The sequence below is a fragment of the Rhinopithecus roxellana genome, chromosome 2 (genome assembly GCF_007565055.1).
Source record: "Rhinopithecus roxellana isolate Shanxi Qingling chromosome 2, ASM756505v1, whole genome shotgun sequence".
Classification (NCBI taxonomy): domain Eukaryota; kingdom Metazoa; phylum Chordata; class Mammalia; order Primates; family Cercopithecidae; genus Rhinopithecus; species Rhinopithecus roxellana.
This window is the reverse complement of record NC_044550.1, coordinates 164,042,669-164,070,519: the sequence shown is the minus strand read 5'-3', so window position 1 is coordinate 164,070,519 and position 27,851 is coordinate 164,042,669.

Below are 27,851 nucleotides of genomic sequence, written 5' to 3'. Positions count from 1 at the left end.
AGAAGAGCCCCATGGGACAGAAATTGTGTTTTCTTTTTCTTTTTTTTTTTTTTTTTTTTTTTTGAGACAGAGTTTCGCTCTTGTTGCCCAGGCTAGAGTGCAATGGCACGATCTCGGCTCACCACAACCTCTGCCTCCTGGGTTCAAGCAATTCTCCTGCCTCAGCCTCCCAAGTAGCTGGGATTACAGGCATGCACCACTACGCCCGGCTAATTGTGTATGTTTAGCAGAGACGGGGTTTCTCCATGTTGGTCAGGCTGGTCTTGAACTCCTGAGCTCTGGTGATCTGCCCAACTCAGCCTCCCAAAGTGCTGGGATTACAGGCATGAGCCACCATGCCCGGCCTGAAACTGTGTTTCCAAATGCCTAGTTCAGCCTGTAGGGTAGTCCAGCCCCAGACTGTTAGTGCAGCCAGAGTTTGGATGAGCTGGTGGAGGTGTGTGAGGGTCTGAGCCTTATGTGCTTGCACAGGCATCCCTTGATCAGGCTTAGGCCAGAGGAAGTAAAGCTTTGCTGAGATACCTACCTCACTTACCACAATCTTTTACTGGTCTCCAGCCTAAAAGGGTCTAGGTGGAAAAGTTTGTGTCAGCTTTAAGTATAAAATAGCCAGTTTATAATCTAAAGTCAACTTTGATAGTCAGACCAACCTAAGAGATAATATATTTGGTCGATTTTGTGGCTCATGGATGAAATGATCAGAAACCAGTTAGCTGGTAAACATCACTGCAGCCACAAACAACAATGACACAGAGATGTGGGGGCGGCCTGGGGAAGATGGGTGTGCACCAGCTGGAGGGGATGGGATTGAGCAGAGTCTTGAAGGACACCAAGGCTCTGGACAGATGTAGGAAAAGATGAAAAATATCCTAGGCGGAGAGAATACCATAACCATATTGGCAAGAAACTACCAGTTAAGGAAACTACTTCTTAGAGGACTTGATGAAGTTCCCAGATATTCTGCTTGACTTAGAGACTAACAAAGGCTCACAGAAAGCTCAAGGTTGAACTGAGGACCTATATAAAAATTTGGACTTTATGTTGTAAGGAATGGGAAGTCATGAATGGTTTCTGAGCAGATATGTGATAGGATCAGCGTTGTGCTTCGAGAAGATTCACCTTGCATAAATGGGTGAGATGGAGGGACACAGGGAAAGAATGGCAGCTAGATCGTTTAGAAGGCCATAGTGATTGCCTGAGAGAGGCACAGAATCCTGAATGGGGAAAGGAATTGTGGGGATGGGGAGAAGAGAGCAGACACAAAAGATTTTGACAGAGGTAGGCACAATAGGACCTGAATGCCAAAATAAATATGAGCCATCACTGCAAAACATGCTTACCAAATTATTGGTCAAGCACTATTGAGCATTATTCAGAGGCTCTGAGAGCTTAGGTCAACACAAAGACATCTGACTCCTACTAAAACAAGCCAGCTATTTATGTCTTTGAAGAAAATCAGACACCAAGAAGGGAAATTAACCTTTCCCTCACAGAAGCCATAAACAGCATCCAAATGTGGAAGAGAATGAAACCACCGGCCATGTGTTTAAAAGAAACATGATATCATTGGCTAGCCGAGACAAGGCCCAACCGGGAAACAGGCTCCAGTATTAAAATTCTAGCACATAGAGCTTTTGGAAACTAAAAAATAGACACAGTGGGATAGAAAGACTCTATCTAAATGGATAAGGCTGGGAGAGAAATGATCTATTGAGCCATAGCCGAGAAGGCAGCTGGGATAGAGGAGATTGAAACGGAAACAGTCACCAGAAAAAGGGTTATTGGCCACCAAAGAGAGATGACTCTAAAGAGATTCAGAATTGCTCCTGAGGATAGAAGTGGGAAAACAAGAATACGATCGGTCAGGGAGTATCATTTTCTCTAAGTGAGGCTGTAAGAGGCCAGGCTCCTCCTGGAAGCCCCTAAATTGCTGCTGCCTATGCCCCCTGCCTCGATCCTCAGCTCTGCCAAGAAAGCTCAGTGCTACTTTGGGGCAAGTGACATAAAATCCCTGTGAACTTCAGGTTCTTCATCTACATAATTGTGGACAGTCTTCTCCATTTTATGGAACTGGAAATGAAGCCAGATAAGAAACATGGATGACTAGTGGGCCTGGTGAATTCGACTTTGTTTAATGTATTTAAAACAAAATTTGAATGATAGTCTCATTTGAAATTTACTAGTCTTTTGTATTTCTGACATTACAGCTGTCAAGTCAGCCTTGGAAACAGCCTTTTTATGCAGAAGGACCACTTGTAAGGACCAAATGGGTCAAATAAGCATAAAGCCTGAATCAGGAAAGCTCTCCATGAGCTGCTGGTAGTGCTATAACTATTGCTGCTACAAATTACTCCTCCTCTTAGCAGGAGATAAGTTTCTCCAGGGCAAAGACCCAGTCTTTTTCTTTTCTTTCAATCTCTAGCAACATCTAGAACAATCCCAGACATAAAATAGACATTGGATACGTGTTTGTTGAATGAAGGGGTGAATGAGCATTCATCCAGTTGTTCCAGTCATCTCCACTAAGTTATGAAACTTGTGTGCATCCTCAGCCATTGGTCTGAGGGCTGACATGGAGAAGACATGCAAGGATTCCTTAAATAAATAAGTGAGCAGTGCTTGGTGTGTCCTGACTGAAAGGATTTTCTTATCTCTTTGTCCTAGTTGGAAAAGACACAACCCTATACAGCCTAAATTCAAACATATCTATTGCTATGATTCCTATGTAATAATATCTGAGCACACAGGACATGCACCAGCATGCACATATACTCACATATAGCCACTGTCCCTCAGGCACAAAAGCCAGTGACACCTTCACTTATTGTCTTTATTTTATCACCATTTTAATTGAATAAAGAGTGAAGTCCCAGAGAACCAAATAATGGAGGAAAAGAAAAACTGCTTTTCTTTATAGCAGGCTCTATGCTAAGTGCCATATCAGTGTTCTATCACGTAAAATTTGAAACCATCTTGTGAAGTGCATACAACAATTTTCCTTGTTTTATAGTGAGGAATTGGAATCGCAGAAGAGTTTAGTAGTTTGTCTAGAGTCACACAGCCCAACCACTGAGCTATATTCAGTGATTCTGCTTTACATGGAGTTTAGCACAGCACGTTCCAGACTTCCATCTGTCAGACAGGAAAACCACAAAGGACATCTTTCTTTGGGTCTATCCTTTTTTCTTTGATGCCCTCAGTCTCTGGCCCACCCGATGTGTAGTTGTCCCAGCAATTTGGGATGCATGGAGAACTTGAAGCTTTTGAGTCACAACAGACTGCAGAGGGGCTGGCTTGGAGCCTTTGGAGGAGAAGCTACAGGTAGGATCCTGTTTCAACCATCCGTCATGCAAATAAGCCAATGCTGGCCACAGATCACGAACTGCTCACCAGTCGTTTCCTTAATGACTTGCTAAATTTCCTCCACATCTTTCCAGAAAGTCACACTCTCTGGAAGGCCCTGTGGCTCCAACCCCAGCCCACACTGATAGCACCAGGATTCCTGACCCAAAGCCAAATCCCAGTTCTCAGCACTTTGTGAGCAGGCCTGCACGTCTCTAAAATCACTGAAGTGACTGTAAAGGGCAGTATAAAAGCCTTAGCCAAACACAGAGTTAGTGGAAGAAGCCTTGGAGGTACCATAGCGCCTGGAGCCCAGTACATCCCTTTTAAAGAAGAGGAACCTTTGTTCAAATAAAATCTTAAGCAGGATGCCAATGGAGAATGTACACAAGAGCAGAACTATTTGGATTAAAGCAGACACGGGGGAAACAGATCTTCTCCACCTCGGCATCCCCCTCAGACTTCACATTGCTCCACAAAGCATTTTCCCAGAATTGCTATAGCTTCTCAGAGCATAGTCGAAATCCTCTGATTTGGTCCACCCCAGCCCATTTACTTTGAGAATAAGGAGCAAAGACACAGAAAAATTATAGAATGTGAAAAAGTGCTATGGCCTGAATGTTTGTGTTCCCCCAAAATTGGTATGTTCAAAACCTGCGCCCCAAGGTGATGGTATTAGTAGGTGGGATCTTCAGGAAATGATTAAGTCATGAGGGCTCGGCCTTCATGAATGGGTTTAATGTCTTTACAAATGAGGTCCCAGAGCACTGCCTTGCCCCTTCTGCCACTGCAGTGACAAGGTGCTATCCATAAACCAGGAAACTGGCCCTCACCAGACACAGAGCCTCCTTGCATCTTAATCTTGGACTTCCCAGCATCCAGACACCAAAAAATAAATGTCTGATGTTTATAAGCCACTCAATTCATGGTATTTTGTTATAGCAGCTTAAACAAACTAAGACACCCAGATCCCACAGCTAGGACACATTGGTACCAGAACCCAGAGCTCCTTACACTCAACCCATGCGTAGGCTGCCACACAACCCTATTTGGGCTTCGATGGTGAAAAAATTCTCTAATTGCTGGCTATTTTTTTTAATCCAGTTTTCAATCATGATAGGTAACAGTTGTCTAAATGCACTTTACCCTCTTCTAAAATGTTCTTCATGTGCAGCCAGAGGGAATATTATCATTCAATATTGTCACTAAAGTGGGGATGAGGAAAGATATGGTGAATGTTCAGTATAGCATCAAAAAGCAACATAGAACCCTTTCTTCTTCAAAATAAAAGGTTTATATGTTTATTTTTCTTTACCTGGAAAGCTCTCTCTCCTTAATCCTCACCCATCTGTGAGGATTTTTCTGCTTCCTATCAGGGTATGTCCATGTGACCTCTCCATGAAGCCATCTGAGGGACGCATCCCAGCTATAGCATGTCCGCATTTCTTCCCATCTACAGAGATGCCTCCTTAAGTGTAGAAGTTGGGGTCTGTGCATCAGTGCAGCATTTTAAAAGGCAAATTTTGCACAGATACCTGAACAGGTTTCTTTATTAACTCTCAAAGTTTCAGAAACATGCTGCCCACTCTGTAGTTGCACTGTGTTTTATTTGCATGGAATTCTAAAATCATTAAGCCCTAGTTCTGCTACCTTCTAGCTGCGTGATCTTATCCAGGTCACTTAACCTCCCTGAGTCTGTTTTCTCATTCACAGCAACATTATAAAAACCTACAGGATCATTGTGAAGACCAGCGATAATGCATCAACACTGTCTGAGTCATGAGAGGTACTTGGTACATGGCAGCTAGTATTTTTTTCTACTAGATGATCAGCTCTTATTCACAATTATGCCACTAGCAACTAGGACAGTGTTCAGTAAATGCTTGTGGCAGTAATGATTGCCTAACAGAGTCACTGAATGAATAAGCAAATAAACTAATGAACAAATGTTCACATTGTAAGGGACCTTAACATTCATCAAACATGACCTCCCGTCCAATGCAGAGTGTGTCTTTTAGAACATTCCTGCAGAATAGTCTTTGGCAGTTCAATGAAGCATGCTTACTGTCTCACTACCACCCACTGCACGGAAAGTATATAATTAGGAAGCCCTGGTGCTGCATGGAAATGTTACTATCTTTCATCATTTACTCCTCTTCCCTTATTCTGACCTCCCCCAATGTGGGATACAAAGTAAGTGCTCATTCTTTCATTCTTTTAACAAACACTTTTTGTGGGGCTAGTTTGCTGGACTAGGAGAACTCCATTCAGGCTGAATATATAGAGATAGCCCTGTGATTGCAGGGCTTACATTTTAGCCAGTGACAGACATTAAACAACTAGGTGAAGAATTAATTATTGAAGTACAAGTATAAGTACATCGAAGAAGAAGCACAGGGTACCATAGTCTGAGAGTAACCAGAGAACCTCGCCACTCGGTAAGATAGAGAAGCCAGAGAGGATTTGAAGAAGTTGTGGGAGGGAAAAAGAAAGGAGAGGAGGAAAGGAGGAAGGGCGGGAAGTGAGGGAGGGGTGGAGGTACTTTTTTTTTTTTTTTTTTTTTTTTTTTTTTGAGACGGAGTCTTGCTCTGTCGCCCAGGCTGGAGTGCTGTGGCCGGATCTCAGCTCACTGCAAGCTCAGCCTCCCGGGTTTACGCCATTCTCCTGCCTCAGCCTCCCGGGTAGCTGGGACTACAGGCGCCGCCACCTCACCCAGCTAGTTTTTTTGTAGTTTTTAGTAGAGACGGGGTTTCACCGTGTTAGCCAGGATGGTCTCGATCTCCTGACCTCGTGATCCGCCCGTCTCGGCCTCCCAAGGAGGTACTTTTTTAATATACTAGGAAAGTTACCTCTTAATCCTTCCTGAAAAACCCCATTCATGTTAAGGCTCTTTGTCACCAATCAATGATTATTCATAGGTTCATGAAATATAAACAAGCTTGAGCTCCAATCCTGAGCCTGTTATTTACACCTTTGGCAAATGTCTGCACTCCCATAGACTTGTATTCCCCACTTGTAACACAAGGAGGGTAAACGAAGCTACTGTTGGGGATGGCTATGGAAAGTAAATGCAAGAGTGCTCCTAATGCAAGTGTGCTTCTGACTTAGCACAGCGCCATCACATGGCGAGCGTTCAAAACAGTGCCCGTTGTTATCACGATGAATCCCTAACTGCTTCACATTCAGCCGAGGAAGTGGAAGTTCAGAGCAATCAAGGGTGTGACTAGGGTCACTGAGCTCATTGAAGGCAGAGATGGTACCCAGCCACAGGTCTCCCTAAGCAATTCTCTTAAAAAAAAAAAAAAAAAAAAAAATGTTTCGCATTTTTAAAAATCTCATAATCAAAAATAAAAAACATAAATAAATGATTGATAATGCTTTCTTTACGGTCCAGAGATTATCACATGAAAATTTCAGAGGGTGAGTTTTAGGTTAGGAAGATGAAAACACTTCACTTTTTTAAACAGTTAATGTACAGGTCTTTGTTGGTCAAGGCAATAGGCCCAGAATTGTTCTGGAAGTTAAACGGGATACAAGAAAATAAGACAAGCCTCTTTCTCAGGGGTTTAACCATAGAGTTGAATTTCCCCCACAAAAGACCAGCAGCATAAATTCTTTTAGAATAGAAGAATTAAGACTTGAAAAGAATGTTTTCAAACATTCCCCAGAGACCACGGCCAGATATTTCTGGTCACTGCTTTATAGGAAAACCTCTACTTTTAACCAACTACTCACCTTAGAACTCATCCATATTACTAAAACCCACAAAATAATTTTGACTTTGATGTTAGAAGCATCAGTAGCATTTAACATGCAGTATTTTAGGACATTGACCATCACAGGAAAGTAATTCCTCTCAACTTAATAATAACCTAGTAATAGAAACTAATTATAGGTAGGTCAAGAAACAGGCATTCCGAACCAAATAAACACCTTCATGTTAGCCAGACTTCCTGAAACTATCACACACTAAAATCTATTCATTGGCCTTTCAATAAACAGTTCTTGAGCACCTACTAATAATAGCCAACCTTAATGAGGGGTTACCATGGCCAAGCTCTTATGTAAACCTCATAACATCTTGATGAGGCAGGAACTATTATTATCCCCATTTGACAGACAAGAAGACCAAGTCACAGAGAGAGCAAATAATTTCCCCAAGTCCAGAAAGTTAGGAAATGGTAGCATCAGGCATCGCCCAGGCAGTCTAGTGTCAACATCCCTGATCCTGGCCACAATGCTGTATTGCTTCTCAGAAGCAAGCATGTGCTGGATGCCAACAGAAATGCAAACGTGGTCATCAGTGGTCTCTGTTCTCCAGGCAGTTGCAGCACCATAATGGAACCAGAGACACCAAGACTAACAATGGGAGAGCCAGGTGAGCAAGAGCATTCGCATGGGCAAGGCAGAGGCCTGCTTCTCTCTTCACAGCACCTCCGTTATCCCCACAGTAACTCAGTGGGCGATTACTGGTTACCCACTCTACAGATCAGAAAGGCAAGAATTTAGAGACGAAGGATAACCAGACCTAGGTCAAGCAGTCTGTGAGACTGGAGCCAGGATTCAGGGTCAACTCTGTCACCCTTGGAATCACACATGCTTCCCATTTCACCCCAAGTCTGCTATTTTATGCCATGGTCACGGGAACCTCTAAAGTGCTCTTGAATGCAGATGAGATAATGGCTTGTTCTACCTGGGAAGGACCAGGAAGGCTTCTGAGAGAAAATGGGATGATAATGGGATTGGGAAAGAGAAGTAAGATGAGGAGAGATTGAAGAGGAATTTTCCAGAGTGAGAATACATAGGTAGCATGTTCACAAAAGCACAGATGAGAAAATGTTAGCATGCTTAGGAGCAAAAGCTGGTTCAGGAAAACCTGAATGGGAATTACACAGTGGTGAGGAGGGCAGGAGGTGAGGCTAGGAATGGATTGGGGACCAAATGTTGAGGAGCCTTACACACAATATCCGACTTGGAGGACTATGCAAGCTGGCTCATGGCTATCTATTGCGCTCAAAAACTCTAGACAAGAGATGCCCATGAATACTCTTAATGTTTCACTCTCTTTCATCTCGTTAATTCCACCCAGAAAATATCTTGCAAAGTATTCCAAGAGGTCTTTTTTCAAGCATAATTTTCCACTGAGACCCTCAAGAATAGACTATATCACAGTCATTTCTATAATCCCACTGCCTAGCACTGCACAAGGTGCATGCTTGTAAAATATTGCTGAATAAGTGGATGGATGGATGGGTGGATGGATGGATGGATGAATAGATGATTGAATAAATTAAGTAGCAACTAAGCAAACTGATAAATTTATGTTGGGGTGGGATTATATGCAGACAGAGTTATTGACAATTTATATATCCAATGTTAGCACTAAATGTGCGCCTCTTTCCACAGTCTCTATTGCTTGGAATTCCTGTCACATAAAATAATGTATTTCATTCTATAGTAAACAATGAGATTCAAAATGCGAATACTTCAAATAAATCTTTAATGAGTTTTTGATGATTATTGAAAATAGGAATGAGTAGATTTGAATTCACACTAACATGCAAATGATTGACACTGGATTATTTCCTGACAAGGTGTTGGGATACAAAGGGATGCAAAGAATTAGGTCTGAGTTTGTTGACTCCCTCCATTCCATCAGTAAGCTTCAGAGGCTTCTGCCTTCTTCCAAGAATTACCTTACCACATAAATATTCATCTTCACTTGAGGATGTTTCCTTTAAAATATGGATGCAGACAAAGAAGTTTAGAATCTTGCCCACCTCAACTATTGCACCACTCTCTAACATAAACACCCCTCTCCACTAACTGAGCCAGCCCATTCCTTTCCCCACAACCCATACAGATTCCTGCCTCATTCCCCAAGCTGGGCCAACCCTCCTTCCTACAACTTTCTCTGCACACCACTCCCCATCCTCCCAAATCCTCCCAAATCCTGCCGCATCTTCTTGGCAAATTGTTCCTCCTAAAATTCCCACAGCAGTCGCGAGAGACATCAAAGCCCATTTTCTTCCACTCATCCTGAGCTATTTGTCAGAGTTTTGGCTCCTGGACTGGATTATCCATGTAGTAAACTTTGCTAATAATAATATCTCCATTCTTTGAGAATGTCCTTCATGTTCAGACCCTGGATTTTGCACACATATCTCATCCTAGGACATAAATATCTTCTTGCTCATTTTGTAGATGAAAAACACAAGGATAAGGAAGGGTAAAAAATACAAGCCAAACAAATGGCCTCAACCATTGAATTTAGCTCTTCTAATTCTAACTCAGCCCTCCTCCCTCTAGTCAGTACAGATACTGAATAATGAAAATATTCTGCTGATTTATCATTAGACATTATATTTAAAACTACAGTTCAATTTATACAAAACTTCCATAAATGCTTTTTTTGAGACAGGATCTCATTCTGTTGCCCAGGCTGCTGGACGGCAGTAACACAATCATAGCTCACTGCAGTCTGGAACTCCAGGCTCAAGCAATCCTCCTGCCTCAACTTCCTGAGTAGCTAGGACTACAGGCATGTGCTACCATGCCAGCTAATCTTTCAAAAAAAATTTTTAGATATAGGATCTTGCTATGTTGCCCAGGCTGGTATTGAACTCTTGGTCTTAAACAACTCTCCTGCCTCAGCCTCCCAAAGTGCTGGAATTACAAGTGTGAGCCACTGTGCCTAGCCCCATAAATGCTTTTCATAAGGGCTGTATAGTATTCCATCGAATATATATGTATCAGATTTTATCTGACCCTTTGTTATTGGATATGGAGTTTGCAGCTTCGTTTTTATGATTATAAAAAGCAGAGCCATTAAAAAAATCTTTAGTTTTTAATCCTTATTTTTTATTTCATTGTTTTAAATTCCCAGACACAAGATCATTGTGTCAAAGCGTGTGAATGTATTATGACATAATACACACTACCAACATGCAATCACAAGCACCAGTGTATGCTGCTGCCAGCATTGCATGCATAATTTCAAGCAAAGGGCATGTTCATTTTACTTTATTATAGCTGGTAAAGCTACAGATTGCTTACTAATCTAACAGCTTTGAATTACTTCACCTTATCTTTTATACATGCACCTCTTGGTATGCTGATAGCATTTTGGTTTCTTTGTACTAGCTCTTCATAACATAGTGATAAACCCTGTGCTGGACATACCGTCTGTGCTAGACCTAAATTCATTTAGCTCATTATACTCATGTTGGCAGCATATACTTGAGGATCAGCTATGATGTGTCACCGTGCTGGCACTGGGAACACCCAAAAGTAAATGACACAGCTTCAAGAAATGATGACTAGGGAAAAGGTCTGATGGTTGGTCATGCAAGACAAACTTGGAATTCCCACTATAAGATACTTCGACCCAAGAGAGGGAGAGGGAACATGTAAAGGACCATATTGTGAGTTCCAAGTGGTGGGTGCAGCCAGGGACTGCTCCAGGGCTTCCAAAGAGGCAGGGAAGAGAAATATCTGAGGCATCTTCATGGAAGGTAGAAGGGTTGAGCTGGGCCTGAAGGACCGTGGGGTTTGCTGACAGCAGAGAGGTGAGACTCCTGGCCGAGAAGCCTTGTGAATCAAAGCCCACAGCTGACATCACAGCTGCAAAAGCAACCTCAGGGAGCAGAGGGATGGCTGTGCATCTGGGAAACATTTTCTGCATGAGAAGTCACGAGACATTTGTTTGTTCACTAAGCAGTCTGGCCTCTATCATGGGGGTCCATGAGAACAAGACCACTCAGATGAAAGTGGACACCTCTTTTCCAGAAGTTTGTCTTTGTGAAGGGTAGCTAAGATGACCCTATCTTTAACCAGCCAGTGAGGGGCCTATTGAATTCTGATCTTTAATGTTCTTAATGCAACAAACAATACTTTTTCCCCAAGGCCTGGTTATTTGGGTCCAGGAATTAAAAGGGATCTTTTCCTGGGGCTGGAAAAGGTCTTAACAAAGATATGAGGATAAAATACCACACCCGCAGAGTCGTTTGTGAAGTGGAGAAAGTCATGGAGCTGCTCAACCTACTTCCCAGTTCAATAGGCACCATTCAGTTAGCCACCATCACAAGCCAGAAAGGTCCACAATTATATAGGATTGGTTGGATCAATTCAGTTAAGTAACCTTGACACACATTTCTCAGTGGATTTCAGTGTCCAAGTGACTACTTGAGTGTTCCTTAAATTCAGTGCGAGCATCTGCACTGGGTGTGAAAAGGGAACACATCTTCATTGCCCCAATGCTGATTTGAACAGACCTGAAACCAAGGAAATGGCCCAGTGTCCATAGTGATAGCCAACAGTGATGATGGTAAATTCTCTGTAATTGAGGGGAAGATTGTTCCCCAAACACCAAGATTCCAGTGAAGCTAACACAGACTATTAAGATCATAGATGATCCATCTTCAATAGAACGCCCAATGACTGGCCTAAGGGACTCAGAGGATCCAGAGTTAGAAGATCCACCAACCTTCACCCAGTCACCAGGCTTTAGGGTCAATTATTAAATGTGCAGGAGAAATAACTGGGGTGCCTCTTTATCTTCCAGACTCTAACCCAACTCTAAGCCTGTGGACACAGTCACAGATGTGGTAGTAGAGCCCCGGAGTCCCACCCTCTCTGCACCAGCCACACTGGTCTTGTTTGCTATTCCTCAGAGTTACCTGTGACCTCAAGGCTTTTGCACTAGCTGTTCTCCCAATCCGGAATGCTCTTTCCCTAGACAGTAACAAAGATCTCTCCTCTTCATTTGGTTCTCTGTTCCAATGCCACCTCCTAAGGGAGACCTTCTCCAACCACATTGTATAAAGCAATCATGTCTTACTCCCTTTATCATGCTTGACTTTTTCCTTGGCACTATCACCCCCTAAAATATTAATTATCTGAAAGGCTCTTTACTTATTAATATTAATCCTCATGTCCCATGACACCAGGGATGTGTCTTTTCTGTTTACTGCTATGTGCCAAGCACCTAGGACAGAGCCTGGCACATAGTAAGTGTCCCATAGTCATTGACTGAGTGAATAGATAGATGTTTCACAAAAGCTCCAAGGAGCCCCATAGAGCTAGTCCCTGAACCATACTTTATAAGCCACTGGCCTTAGACCATCAGGGTACATTTTACCCCTTGGAGTTTCAGTTCCATTTAATCATGACTGTGTCCTGCCCAGCTCCATTCTTGCCGCACTCTCTTACTTTCCTATTCTATCATGCTTGGAGGCCAAGGGAGAGTTTGGTTATGTTATACGTCTCAGGAGAATATCCCATTCCGAAAACTGAACATCAGAGGGTTCAGTGGCTTCACCGATGTCCCATAGGCACTCTGTGAGTGGCAGAACAGCAAAGACACAGGTATTCTGATTCCCATTCCTTCGCTCTTTCCAAAACACCATCCTTCCTCCCTTAGCTGTAAATTTGACCCGATTTAAAAAGAAAAATGTGTGTGCTGCTTATGAGAAAAGAGACTTTTTAAAAGGAGGCAGAAAAGATGAAGGTGGATGTCCACACATTCAACTAGGAAGAAAGGCAAGGCCTTGCCATCACAATCAATTATAGAATGGATACCCTCGTAACAGAGAGATTCAGGTGGCCTCAATCTTTGCAGGCCCTGGACAGTCTTTCCAAGACCCTGCCAATCCCAGGGCGCCACAGGCAAACCACAGTGACTCTGGCCAGCAGAACCAACCGCATCTGACCCTGCCATAGGCCTGAACACGTGCCGCAGGACTGAAAGAAAGGACGCCAGGGGAAGAGGGGAAGGAAAAAGAAAGGCCTCATAGCTTGAGGGAGGCCAGCTAGGAAATTAGCCAAGAGCATGATGGACACAAGAAAACATAATGGACACAAAAAACTGGCAGGAGAAAAGGCAAAGAAAAGCAAGTTGGTGGAAAATAAACGCGATCCAAAAACACAACAAAACGTTTTTTAGAAGTTTATTTTACCTAGAATTAATGACAGGAAACCCCCACAAACGTGGTGCAAAATGTTTAATGCCCCATTGAATGTCAACATTATGCCATCCATCTGTCCTTGCAGGTGTATTATTTCTAGTCCCCAGGATGAAAAGAAAAGTTGCTTTTCACATCTTTTATAGTACTTAAAAATACATATTTCCAAGGCTTTATTGCCAAAGGTCCTGCTTTCTTCCAGAACCCACAATAACTAATCATGTCACTGCCACCAAGTCTAGGAATTGGAATTAATAGTTGGTGGGGGGTTTGCTCCCATCCTATGAGTGATCTGTGCTTTAACGACCCTTAGAGTTAGTGATTTCTCCTAAATATTTATTTCTCCCTAAGGGAAAGATTTCTCTAAGAACTTTCTCTCTGCCCTAAATATTCACAATTCTCAATCTGTTTTTCTTCTATTTGTCCACTTAGAGTTTTTGCTGGAATCAATTTTATTAATTTCCTTCTGAAAATTAGCAAGTCAAAGTAAATCACAGGGAGCTTTTTCCTCTCCACCATGTGACTCTCTTCACTTTCTCGCTTTTTCTCTCAATGCTAGGTCACCATGGCCTAGATTTACTCTAATTTCTCTCCAGAACTTTCCTTCAAATTAAAAAACAAATGTGGGAAGAAAGAAAGAAAAAGAGGAAAGAAGGAAGGAGGGAGGGAGGAAAGGGATAGAAGAAGGGAAGAAGGAAAGAATGGAAAAATTTAGATTAAACTTAAACATTATTGCAATTTAAACATTGCAGTCAACATCTATGCCTTTCTCGTTTTTCTAAAAGACGCTTCCTTTGAGATTTCAACACTTCTTTCATAATGAAAGACATTATCCAATATTCTATAGGGATCTCTCTGGCTCACTATCAAATTGACTGTCCTTTAAAAATTCCAGAATTATCAGTCCTCTTGGAAGATTCTCCGTCAACTTATCAGAGCAATTAAATCACAGTCACAATTATGTTTCAAAGCTGACAGCATCCACTGGATCTATAGCTCCAGAAGCTTGGGTAGGTCATTTAAACTTTCTGCATCTACAATTTCCTCCCCTGCAAAGTGAAAGTGCTCGACCAGATTATCCCCAAGATTCATCAGACTTTACTATTGTGCATGTATACTGTTTCTCACCTCAATGATTTTCATTTTACTTTATGAGAACACAATATTCACCAATTATCCAGGGACTGTATGATCCAATTTAAAAAGTAATTTTAAAAAGTAAAATAAAATAAAGGCTTTACTAGTTGTAGAATCTATTTCCAGAACCCCGAACCTGGAGATTCACTTTGAGGCACTCTGTGGCCTTGCGATTTCTCATTGGCTGTTCTGGTGGCAGCCGGCTTGTTAACTGACTTTTATCGTTTGTTTTCACAACAACCTTGAGACTCCTTAGAGCAAATTGCAAGGCAAAACATGTTATCCAATTGGCAGTTAGGAAATCCAGATCCTGGGCCCCAGAGGAAAGGCCAACTCCTTAATTCCAGCCTGATGATGGGAAAGAAGTCATCAGAAGGTTAAGTGACTTATGCAATTGGATGGAGCAAGCCAGCGTCCACGACAGGATCCTGGACACTCAGTCCCTGCCTCTTCGGACAGCTGTTCAACTCTCCCAGCCGCACTTCTTCCCTGAATGCTTTTTAAGCTGGCATGATCCACAAATCAAGGAAATTGTGGTTTTCACATCATGATGGAGGTTATTTTTCCACTGTGAATAATAAAAGCAGAGTATCCCATTTGGAGCTTCGAAAGGTTCCCTTTCCAGCCTGCATTGTTTATTCCTCAGGCTTTCAACAGTTTTTATTTCAAGATGTCAGTTTTTAACACGTTTGCATAATTCTGCATTTTATTTCAGGATTCTCTGTCATAACCATTCATTTCCCCCCACCAGCTAAGTTGTTGAAAAAGAAAACTGTGTTTCCAGGCCAGTCCAGTCCTACAATTTAAAAGTTGGCAGGACCCGTCTTCCTTTTCCCTCCTGGGAGGATTAATTTGCTTCTTTTTTATTCTCAAAGTTTTATGATTCCAAATAAAGGATATAATGGTGCCATTGAGAGTTGGGAAAATGTGGAAGATAAATAGTCTATGTGGGAATGCTTAAAATGAGAATTGAAGTTTGAAGAAGGAGGTGGGAGAAGTGGAGACATTTTTTATCATGTGAGTGTGGCCTACTCATGATAAAGGAAATTTCCTCCTTCTAATGAGTCTTGCCTTTATAGACTGAAGTGAGGGCGAATGGCTCCATTTGTGTCATAAATGTAAAGAAGCTGAAATCGTACTCCCAAGAATGCAATATGTTTAATTTTGAAGTTGGGGAAGCAGCCATTAAAATGTACGTTATTTCTGGGACCTACAACACGGAGTCTGGGCTTTTAATCTTGAATTCATTGCCTGAACACTGACACATTTAAGAAACATGCTAAAATCATCCGCAGGAAACTAATTGACCAAGGGAAGTAATTTGAATAAATTCTTTTGGTTGAGTTAACCCTAATTAGCTCCCGATTTGGTAGGAGCCACCTGTGTGAAGATCCATTAATAACGCTGCTTCAAGAGCCCAATTCACCATCAAAGGACTTTTCTTAAGGGCCCTTTGGAATTTTACAAAATAAATTGGGCAAACGCTACTAACCTCCAGAAGCTTGTAATTAAGGTCAATGCAGTAGACATTTATTGACTGGGCAATATGTGCAAAGCACTGCTGAGCAGCAGAGCTAATCAGGGTATGATCCCCACCCTGCCAGAGCTCACAGGCAATGGGATGGGAAGACCAGGTCCTCCAACCAGGCAACAGTCATTCCAAGAGTTGTTCAGTTTGCCTACAAATGTTTCACAGCTCAGGCTACATTTGAACTGGGCCCTAAAAAGATCGGAGACACAGTATTGATTTGATGTGCATCTGATCATACCTGTTAAATGGCTTCCCTTTGTATTTTGAATAAAATTCAATCCCTTAACCATGACTTTTCCAGCCCTGAGCACCCTTGGCTCCCCCTAGTTTCTTGACCTTACCTCCTCCATGCCCCCTAGGCTCACACCTTCCCTGACTTCCACACCTCCAGTGTTTCTCAACCAATCTAAACACTTCCCTGCCTGAGGTACTCGCTCCTCTCCAAATGGACCGTCTACCTCCAAGCCACATGGCTCCCTCTTACCATTCCCATCTCAGCTCAGTGTCACCTCCTCAGAGATGCCTTCCCTGACCACCCAACTTAAATCAGGCATCCTCTCTACCACTACTCCCTTTCATATCACTGTTTCATTTTCTCCACAGCATTCATCACTCTCAAAACTCATCTTCATTGACTAATTATTTATACGTGACCTGTCTCTCTTCCTGCCCTGCCTCAGAATTTCAACTCCACAAAAGCAAGGAATTTTCTGGGTTGTTTACTACAGTATCCCTTTTACCAGCGCAGGTACACAGGTAATATTAGGTAAATTAATAAAAATTTAAAAAATAAAAAAATAAAAAAACAAAACAAAGATAGCAGGATAGGAGACTGGGAAGATGAATAAAGGCACGATGATGACATTAGGGTGGGGAAAATATTGGGAAGCTCGGAGGGAACCAACAGGAATACAACTTAGGAAGAAGGCCTTTAAAACTACAATTCACTCTTCAAAGCTTCAGATACTTGGCTCCTAAGAATCACAGTTTAAGATGGTAAGAATTTGGGGTCTCTGCCTCACCTCCACATCCCTCAAAGTTTACACTATTAATAAAGTCCATACATTTTATCATGTGATTTTTTATTACACATTCAATAAATGTTTGCCAAAACCCTGCTCCCTTCAATCCCCAGTCCTTAGCATCAAGTTTTACAATATTCTCACAGGAGAAAGAGACCTGCCACATAAACCGAACACCCTAATAGTGAGCTAGAGGGGCTGTAACTTCAGAACGTGTGGTTTCTGTCCTCTGCACTGTGGTGAACAAGCCCATCCTTAAGTGTATCCAAAAATGTCAGCTGTCACATTTGAGGGCAGACAGCCAGTTCTGGCTGGCCCTCCAAAGGTGGGGGTGTTATCAGAAGGCCATCACAGAGCACTTAATGGAGCTCCACTCCTAAATAAACACAGCAGAGGGATGCGGGGTGCAGCCCTGTCCTGGTTGTTTGTGTGTTCCTGTCAGACCAGTCAGTTCCACTGGCCTGCGATGTTACATTGACTTCCTGGAATATGAGATTGCACAGATCTGCCTTCATGGGCACGGGTGGCTAAAATGGGAACGGTTTAATGAATCTCCAGTCAGATCCTGTATATAAAGTCCACATCACAGGGAAATGGCCAGGCCTCTGCTCAACACAGGAAGATTTATCTTCCCTGGGTAGACCATGACCCTATGCTCCCTCACCCTCCTTTCACACCAATAACAATGCTATCTCATTCCCTAAAGGGCCCACAAGGTCTTATTGGAGGCCCTTTAAAACCTGGAGCCAAGTGTCTGAATGACATTTTAATTGCATGGTTGCATTGAGGAGCCACATTAACTCTTTCATGGGAAAGTGAACAATTTCCCGAAGCTGAAATTAGGAAGAATGCATTATCATTGTCCTTGATTCCCAAGGCCAGATGCCCAGCTGGCCTGAAAACACAGAATCTGTGTCACCTAGTCCCTCAGTCAGGCCAGAGGAACATGAAAGGTGAGTCTACATTTAAGGTTCCCCTCCCACCCCACTCGCCCCCCACACTCTTTCTCTCTTTCCGGTGCCTGCTACTCCTCCATTAGAGACGTTTTCTTAGGCTTAAGTCTTTGTAGTTCTCAAATTGTCATTGCACCTTAATGTGAATGAATCTGTAAGTTTTAGGTATCAGAAAGGAGTATCTAAGAACATCTTTCCAATCCCGTGGAATGTTATGAACTGTGTCTCCCATTGCTCTCTCCTGTGTTTATTGCCAAATCCTTATCTCATCTCCCCTAGACCTATGTAACAATTTCTCTTTATTTTATTATTGTATATATTTATGGTGTACAACATGATGTTTTCATACACATATATGGAGTAAAATGATTACTACAGTCAAGCAAATTTACAAATTCATCAGAGCTTCTCCATGGGTTGTGCCACAAATGTGCTCAACACAACCTACACTTTCCAATCTCTTGATTTGTGCCTGCACCATCCAATCCAGCAAGAAGGAAGGCCCCCTCCTTATATCCAGCCATGTAATTATACCAGCCCCAAAGATCCCTCACTTTGGGGAATAGGGATTCTCTATTTAGGGGAGGCTCTACAAAGAGTCTCCTCCAAGAAAGTGGAAGAGCAGCCCACTTCTGGTGGGAATTCTGAAAGCTGAGATGTGCAGCTTCAGGCCGTGGAGTAAAGGGGTCTTTTATTTCCCTTGATGAGCTTCGCCTGGAGCTTTTTTCCCATTTTATCTTTCTCTTCAGAAAGCAGGCAAATCCCAGTGTAAACAGTGATGTTGCCCAGGTATAAGAAACTCAAATGCCTGCTCTCCTTGTTTCTTGAAACACAGCCTTCAAGCCTCTATCTCCATTTCCAAGACAGCAGTACTCCTCTACTTACAGCAAAAAAATAAAAAATAAATTAAAAAAAAAAATGGGAGTATAGTATGTAATAAGAGGCACCTGTCAGGAGATAACTAAAAGGGAATGGTGGGGATTTGGATGACCTGGAGAACACTTCTCATTTCAGCTTAGCAGACACCACTCAGTTCCGGCCAATTCATACCAAATACAAAAGAATTTAAAGCCTCAGAACACTTTTTTTTATGTAAAATCTCTTGATTTCTAGATGTTAGTTTAAATCTAAGAACAATGTGGGTCAGTGTATGATTGCTGCTTTTGACAGATCAGATTAGGGTGTGGATATAAGTTAACATTTCCTAAGATTTATATTATGACATACAAATTTCTTAGGTGCTTTAGGTTTCACAGTCCAATAAGTTTAGAAAATTGATCTAAGTAATGTGAAACAAATATCTTAATCTTTACTCTTCACTAATATACAGTGTAAATTTCTGAGGGGAAATCTAGGAAGCAAGTTCTTTTAAATGTCTACAACCATGAACATCCTTTTTTATAAGGACAATCTCAAGGGGCTACTGAGCCACAGAACAAGCTTGGGGAATGCTGGCTAGGGGAAAAGGGATCTCACAAACTGCCCAAGCTGTTCAAATTGCTGGCCTCAGGCCAGGGGCACAAAGGAAGCCTTTGTGGTCCACATAAGACCCAGTCCAGTGCCTCAGGAGGCTACACTGAGGTGTGGAGACGAAGCCCTTTCTAGTAATGAAGTGCTCAGTAGCTGGGTCTTGAACATCTGTCTCCTTTTGGGCCTCACAGTGTGATTCTGGTAGGTCTTTCATACTTATCACAACAAACATTAAGTTTTTTAATGCAAAGACAGAAATGCAAAGACACACTTCTCTTTTTGCAAAACTTCTGGTTCTGCAGGAAGGCAGAGATGCAGACAAAAAGAAGTAGAAAGTAACACCGTTGCTGTATTAGTCAGGATTCTCTAGAGAGATAGAACTAATAGGATATATATATATGAAAATTTATTAAGTATTAACTTACATGATCACAAGGTCCCACAATAGGCTGCCTGCAAGCTTGAGGAGCAAGGAGAACCAGTCCGAGTCTCAACACTGAAGAACTTGGAGTCCAATGTTTGAGGGCAGGAAGCATCCAGCACAGGAGAAAAATGTAGGCTGGGAGGCTAGGCCTTTTCACGTTTTTTCTGCCTGCTTTATATTTGCTGGCAGCTGATTAAACAGCACCCACCAGATTAAGGGTGGGTCTGCCTTCCCCAGCCCACTGACTCAAATGTTAATCTCCTTTGGAAACATCCTCCCAGGGACATCCAGGATCAATACTTTGCATCCTTCAATCCAATCAAGTTGACACTCACAAAGTGCCACAAGAATGAAGAAGAGGCACCAAGCTTTGAGAATCAAGAAAGGCTTCAAGAGCTTGCCAGCTGGTCAATGGTGGGAGGGAATTCCAGCTAGAGAAATGTCATTGGTCAGTGGTTCTCAACCAAGGGCAGCCTTGCTCCCCCAGGTGATACATATTTGGCAAGGTCTGAATACATTTTTGATGGTCACAACAGAGAAGAATAGACTTGCTACTGGTGCCTAGTGGGTAAAGGCCATGGATGCTGCTAAGTGTCCTACAATGCACAGAACAGTCCCAAGACAAAAAATTTATCTTTCCCAAACATCAGTAGTGCCAAGGCTGAGAAATCCTTCCATAGGAAAGGCACAGAGGTATGAAGGCACAGGTTAGCTTAGGCATCGGCAGGTGTCTGATGCAGCTAATTAAGGCTATTATAGGCCCATTTCTCTTTTCCTTCATTCCCGGAGTATAACCCCTCAAATTCACTGACATCCTGTATTGGTAGGCATGCTCTCAGAGCCTGGTCTATGGTAAGTGCAAAGTAAATGAATAAAACAGGTTTCCCAAGAGTCAATAGTGATAAGAGTGCTTCTGAGAGCACAGGTGTCCTAAGTTCCCGCGGCAGCCAGAACAAATTACCATAACTTAGTGGCTGAAAACAACAGGAACTCATTCCCTCACAGTTCTGAAAGCAGGTGTCTGAAATGGAGATGTTGGCAGGATTGGTTCCTTCTGGAGATCTTGAGAGAGGGATTCTTCCTTGTCTCTTCTTGCTTCTGGGGGTATCAGGTGTTCCTTAGCTTGTGGAAGCACAAATCCAGTCCATGCCTCCATCTTCCCATGGATCTTCACTTTGCCTTCTCCTCTGTATCTATGTCTTCTCCTCTTCTGTCTCTTATAAAGACACATGTCTCTGGATTTATAGTCTACTCAGTTAATCCACAATAATCGTATCTTGAGATCCTTAATTACATCTGCAAAGACGCTTTTTTCAAACAAGGTCATATTGGCAGGTACTGGGGGCTAAGATTTGAACATAGCTTTTGGGGGGGCCACTACTTTAGGTACCACAACAGATGTGCCTGGATGGTAGGAAAAAAGGAATTGTCCAAAGGAGGAAAAGAGTGACTCCTCCATCTGGGTCATGATTCCTCCAAGAGTTGGCCGTGGTGATTCCATTTCTGATTCTCACTTCAGTAAATAAGTCAGTAAGATAAATGTTGGACACATTCATTTTGAAGCACAAATTACATGTGTACTTCAGAATACATGTGTGCAAAGTATTTACAATGCAACGAATCTGCCAAGAGGGAAAAATAAAGTCAGCAGAGTCAACAAAAACCTCCCCTAATTCACATGGTATCCTAGATTTGAAGTCTGTGAAATCTACTCGGAGAAAAGATTCCATCTTTGCTGTTGGTAGAAAGCCTCATTTTCCTGGGAGTAGAGAGTAAAACCTGAGAAACTCTCTAAGAAGCTCTAGAGGCCACAAAGTACCTCAGTTTGAGACCAGTCCTCGAAATAAGAAACACTGGGCCTCTGTTTTAAAATTGGCCCTGTCACCTTAAATTATCCCCCTTCTTGTCTTGATACTGCCTTGAAAGCCTGCTGCTTAGACGTGGTTGCATCAAAGCTGCATCGGTGCGAGAGGAAACATATTTTAAAATGACAGATCTAAGAAGCAAGCCCCCAGTACTCTAAATGAATATGTTATTTCAAAGATGGAAATGACTCCTGGAATACCCTGTAATCCAACGTGCTCAATAAATCTCAGGTAATAAATTCTCCCCAGGTCCGAAGATCTGGTCTGGGGCAAGCCGGAGCCATATTGGAGGCAGAACTGAAACACATACTGCAAAGGGAAGCAGACAAGTGTGCCTTTGACAGCGTCTCCAAGATCACATCACTGAAGCAAGCACGATCTTGAAGGAGGGGAGAAGAATGGCCAATTGCATGAGCGGTTCCCCTCAGACCATTGGATGGTAAAGAGGGACTCTGCCATTTTATGCAAATATTCTGGTTCCCTGGTCCTCAGAAAGGTTGGAAGCCGGGTGGGAAGGTTTTCCACTCTGAATGGCTTTTGATGTAATAATACTTAATACTCCTTTTTGAAACAGTTTCCTCTTTTTCTGAATATTTTCATGGGACTGTAACCCATTTGTACATAAAATTGGTTGAAAGTGACATGTTGAAAAGTCCGACAAACACTACAGTACGCTCTGTTTTCAAGGAATATAAAATTGGGCTCTATCTGACACCTTGAGTGCGCTTGTGAAAACAGAATGTCACATCTCAAAGGGTTATTCTTGATAGTTTAAAAAAAAATAAAATAAAATAAACAGACCTCTCCTTTGTATTCCAATTTCCATGGAAACGCTGGCAATTGTACTTTTTGTGGCATGGTCTTTTTCACTTGGTAACAGTCTGGTTTGGGCAGCTCGCTTGGGGACCCTTAGAATTCAAGAAATAATCTTTATCAAGCCAGCAAGGGATATTTTGATAGATCCTAGAGATAGCTCCTATGCTATAGGCCTAGGTAAAGAAAAAAGGCACGTAATTATTATACAGGTTGGAGGAAGTGGAGTTCACTTTGTCCTTAGCAACACTGTTATAATCCATTTTATTCAATATCCCTACTTTGAAAATTCCTGGATCTAAATGACAAAATATATGTTATTTCAAACTCTCCTTAGAGAGTAATTCTCAATAATACATGTAAATAGTCTTTTTTTCCATGAGGTAGAGTTTAGTTCCCCTCCCCTTGAGTGTGGTTGGATTTAGTGACTCAGTTCCAAGGAATGGAATATGGAAAGAGATAAGTTGTAACTTTATGGTTAGTGGAGGAAACCAGCAGGCACCTCCTTAACCAAGTGGTGAATGTTACTATCACTAGTGATAAGTTATTTTGACCTCATGTACTTCTTGATATCATATGACATGATATGATATGATACGATACATGATTAGATTAGAAGGGCACTTCACCTCTGTAGAATTCTTCCTCCCAATCACAAAAGCCCAAACTAATCATGTAAAAAAATATTAGACAAAAGCCAACTAAGGAGCATTCTGCAAAACACTTGACCAGTTATCTCCAAAACTGTCATGATCATGAAAAAGCAAGGAAAGTGAGAGACTGCCATAGATCAGAGGCGATTCAGGAGACTTAATGACTACATACATTTATTTCCTAGATTTGATCCTGTAATATGAAAAGAGACACTATGGAAAAACTAGTTCACTCCAAATAAAATCTATAGTTTGGTGAATAGTATAATATAATGTATTGTATGTGTATAATATAATATATGTGTATATTTTAGTGAATAGAATAGTATAATTCACATACATTATACCATAATATATTCACTAAACTACAGACTTTATTTGGAGTTTATAATTACTATATGTTATAGTAATTATATTACTATATCAGTCTTGAGAGATGGACCGTGCTAACATGCTAGAGATAGAGAAAAACGGGTGAGGAGGGCATACTCTATACTATTTTTGCAACTTTTCTATAAAATATTCTAAGAGTTAAGTTTATTTTAAACCTCTCAAGGTTGAAGAGAAAATGGCCAAACAATAAATAAGAGAAAGTGCCATGCTTTTGTGTAATGAAGTGGATTCTTGTTGAGATAACAATACTGACACGGGGTAAGAAAAGCAGAGATAAAGATAAAGGCAGAGACAGTACAGCTGGATACAAAAGTCTAAATCCTAAAGAAAAATGTGGATTGAAGAAGAATTCAAATCCTTAGGCAGATTGTTTCCCATTGCCCAGGACATGAGCCCTTTAATTATTATTGACACGATAATATTAAAGGAAGCTTTGTAAAAATGCAGATTCCTTGGCCTTATTTTCTCGATTCTAAATTAGTAGGTATGAGGTAAGATCCAGCCATCCACACTTTATGCAGATTTCATTGCCTTTCCATGGTAAAGTACACAGACTCTGACGAAGTAGAGTCTGTTTCCATTCCCTTCGAATTTGGGCTTCTCTAGGCTATGACTGATGGCCTGTGGCAGAAGTGACCTACATAACCACAATGGTTAACTTTATGTTAACCATTGCCCCACAGGGTGCCCAGACATTTGGTCAAATGTTATTCTGGGTGTGCCACGAAGGAGTTTTTGGATGAGATTGACATTTGAATCAGTAGACTGAGTAAAGCAGATTACCATCCCTGATGTGGGCTGGTCTCATCCAATCCATTGAAGACCTGAATTAAACAAAAAGGCTGATTGATCTTCTTAAAAGAGGGAATTTCTCATCCTTGACTCCTTGAGCTGGGACATTGGTTTTATTCTGACTTGGAACTTTAACTGAAACATTAGCCCTTCCCTGGTGTCCAGCCTGTTGGCCTTTGGACTGGAAAGACACCGGTGGCTCTCTTGGTTCTCCAGCCTACAGGTCTTGGGACTTACCAGCCTCTGTAATCACATGAGCAAATTATTTCTAATAAATTTCTTTATATGTATACACACACACACAACACACACACACACACACACACACACTCTCTCTCTATTGGTTCTGTTTTTCTGGAGAGCCCAGACTAATACAGTAACATGCAAGTCTAAGCACTAAGAGACTTACAACATTTTTGTTTACATATTTGGAAGGCTCCTTGTTTTTATCCCACCACCACTATGTGAGAAGGCCTAAGCAATTTCATAGAGAGGCCCATATGGTGAAGACCAGGCACATCAGCTGAACTCACAGCCAATAGCCAGCCCAGCTGCCAGGGACAAGAATGAGCCATCCTGCAGTTTCCAGCTTTGGATTAGCTTCCAGATATCTTTTACTTTAGGCAATATCACGTGAAACAGAAGAACTGCCCAGCTGAGCCCAGTTCATTCACAGAATCTTCAAAAATATTAGGCTGGTGCATAAGTATTGCAGTTTTTGCTATTGAAAGTCATGGCAAAACCTGCAATTACTTTTGCACCAAACTAATAATACATAATAAATGTGTTATCACACAGACCAATCTGGATTTTCTCCTGGAAGGATTTGATAAGGAGGCACAGATGGAGAAAACAGTCAGGAGGGTGACATCAAACACAGACACATGTGGGTGGGCGACATCAGGCAGTCAGAGAATCTTTCAGAAAAACTGTTTAATTTCTTTTGGTTTGTAAACTATTAGATTTTGTTATAGAGATTATACCAATTATGTAAAAATATAAAGAAAAAACAAAATAGAGCTTGTCAGAATTAAATGACCTATGAATGATTTTTCTAAACACAAAACAGCTTTCTTCACTGACAGGTATTTTGCCACCAACTTTTAATAATTTGGTTTTTCTTCCCACGGCTCTTGGTGATCCTGTTGAATGTATTGGGAGAAGGGTATTGTCTAATTAACTCTTTGTTTAGCCCCTGTTAATGTGAGGAGCTGGGTATACTGGAGAGCAATACCAACTCTTTATTAAAGGTATCAAAACTTCGTAATTGTATTGAAAATCTTTTCCCACGCTCATTTGCATTTTAATTTGGCATATGTGTTTGACATGTAGAAATTTTCACTATGTTGGTAAATTACCATATTCTTTTACATTTGCAGTTCCTCCCATTGTTTGTTGGGTTTTGTTTTGTTTGCTTAGAAAGGTAGTATGCATCTAGAAGTTAGAGAATTACCTGTATTTCTTTCGAGTATTTTCATGGTATTATAAATTGATGAATATTTGGTACATGTGGAATTTACTGTAATGGATGACTTCTTTGGAACTCCCCATTTTCATCCCAGAAATACTGTCTCCTTGGTCTTTTATTATTATTATTGTTATTATTATTATTATTATACTTTAAGTTCCAGGACACATGTGCAGAATGTGCAGGTTTGTTACATAGGTATACACATGCCATGGTGGTTTGCTGCACCCATCAACCCATCATCTACATTATGTATTTCTCCTAATGCCATACCTCCCCTAGCCCCCACCCCTCAGCAGGCCCCAGTATGTGATGTTCCCCTCCCTTTGTCCATGTTTTCTCATTGTTCAACTCCCACTAATGAGTGAGGACATGTACTGTTTGGTTTTCTGTTCCTGTGTTAGTTTGTTGAGAATGATAGTTTCCAGCTTCATCCATGTCCCTGCAAAGGACATCACCTCATCCTTTTTTATCGCTGCACAGCATTCCATAGTGTATATATGCCACAGTTTCTTTATCCAGTCTATCATTGATGGGCATTTGGGTTGGTTCCAAGTCTTTGCTATTGTGAACAGTGCTGCCATAAACATATGTGTGCATGTGTCCTTACAGTAGAATGATTTATAACCCTTTGGGTATATACCCAGTAATGGGATTGCTGGGTCAAATGTTATTTCTGGTTCTAGATCCTTGAGGAATCGCCACAGTCTTCCACAATGGTTGAACTAATTTACACTCCAATCAACAGAGTAAGTGTTCCAATTTCTCCACATCCTCTCCAGCATCTGTTGTTTCCTGACTTTTTAATGATCACCATTCTAACAGGTGTGAGATGGTATCTCATTGTGGTTTTGATTTGCATTTCTCTAATGACCAGTGTTGATGAGCATTTTGTCATATGTTTGTTGGCCACATAAGTGTCTTCTTTTGAGAAATGTCTGTTCATATCCTTTGCCACTTTTTGATGGGGTTGTTTTTTTCTTGTAAATTTCTTTAAGTTCCTTGTAGATTCTGGATATTAGCCCTTTGTTAGATGGATAGATTGCAAAAATTTTCTCACATTTGATGATGCAGTGAGCCTGCACCTTCAACCTCCCACGCTCAAGGATCCTCCCACCTCAGCCTCTCAAGTAGCTAGGACCATGCCATGTTAATTTTTTCTATTTTTTGTAGAGACAGTTCACCATGTTGCCCAGGCTGGTCTTGGATCCCTGTACTCAAGGGTTGCACCAGCCTCAGCTTCTCAAAGTGCTGGGATTAGAGGTATGAGCTACCACGCCCAGCATACTTTTTAAAAGTTAGTATCAACTAAAGCAAATGTTTGAAAACTCAAGTACTCAAAAAAGAAAACTATGGGCCGGGCGCGGTGGCTCAAGCCTGTAATCCCAGCACTTTGGGAGGCTGAGACGGGCGGATCACGCGGTCAGGAGATCAAGACCATCCTGGCTAACACGGTGAAACCCCGTCTCTACTAAAAAATACAAAAAACTAGCCGGGCGAGGTGGCGGGCGCCTGTAGTCCCAGCTACTCCGGAGGCTGAGGCAGGAGAATGGCGTAAACCCGGGAGGCGGAGCTTGCAGTGAGCTGAGATCCGGCCACTGTACTCCAGCCTGAGCGACAGAGCCAGACTCAGTCTCAAAACAAAAAAAAAAAAAAAAAAAAAAGAAAAAAAGAAAAAAAAAAAAAGAAAACGATGAAAAGGACCTCAGATCTACCATTTACTAACTGTGATCCTGGACAAGGTCTTAACTTTCCTGAGCCTCAGTTTCCTCTTCTGCATGGTAATAACATCTGTCTTGAAAGGTTGTTACGAGCAATGAACATAAATCATGTAGAGAATTAATTGCAGGGCCTCAAATGCCAGCTTTAAACATTTAAAGGTATAGATGCTTTCCTCCTTCTTGCTAGTTTTGAGGTGTATACATACTTACACATTTCTACTTACTGTGTTATATGCCACATATTTGTTTCTTGTCTATCTTCCCTACTACATTGACATCCTTAATGTCTGGGCCTGTGGCTTTAT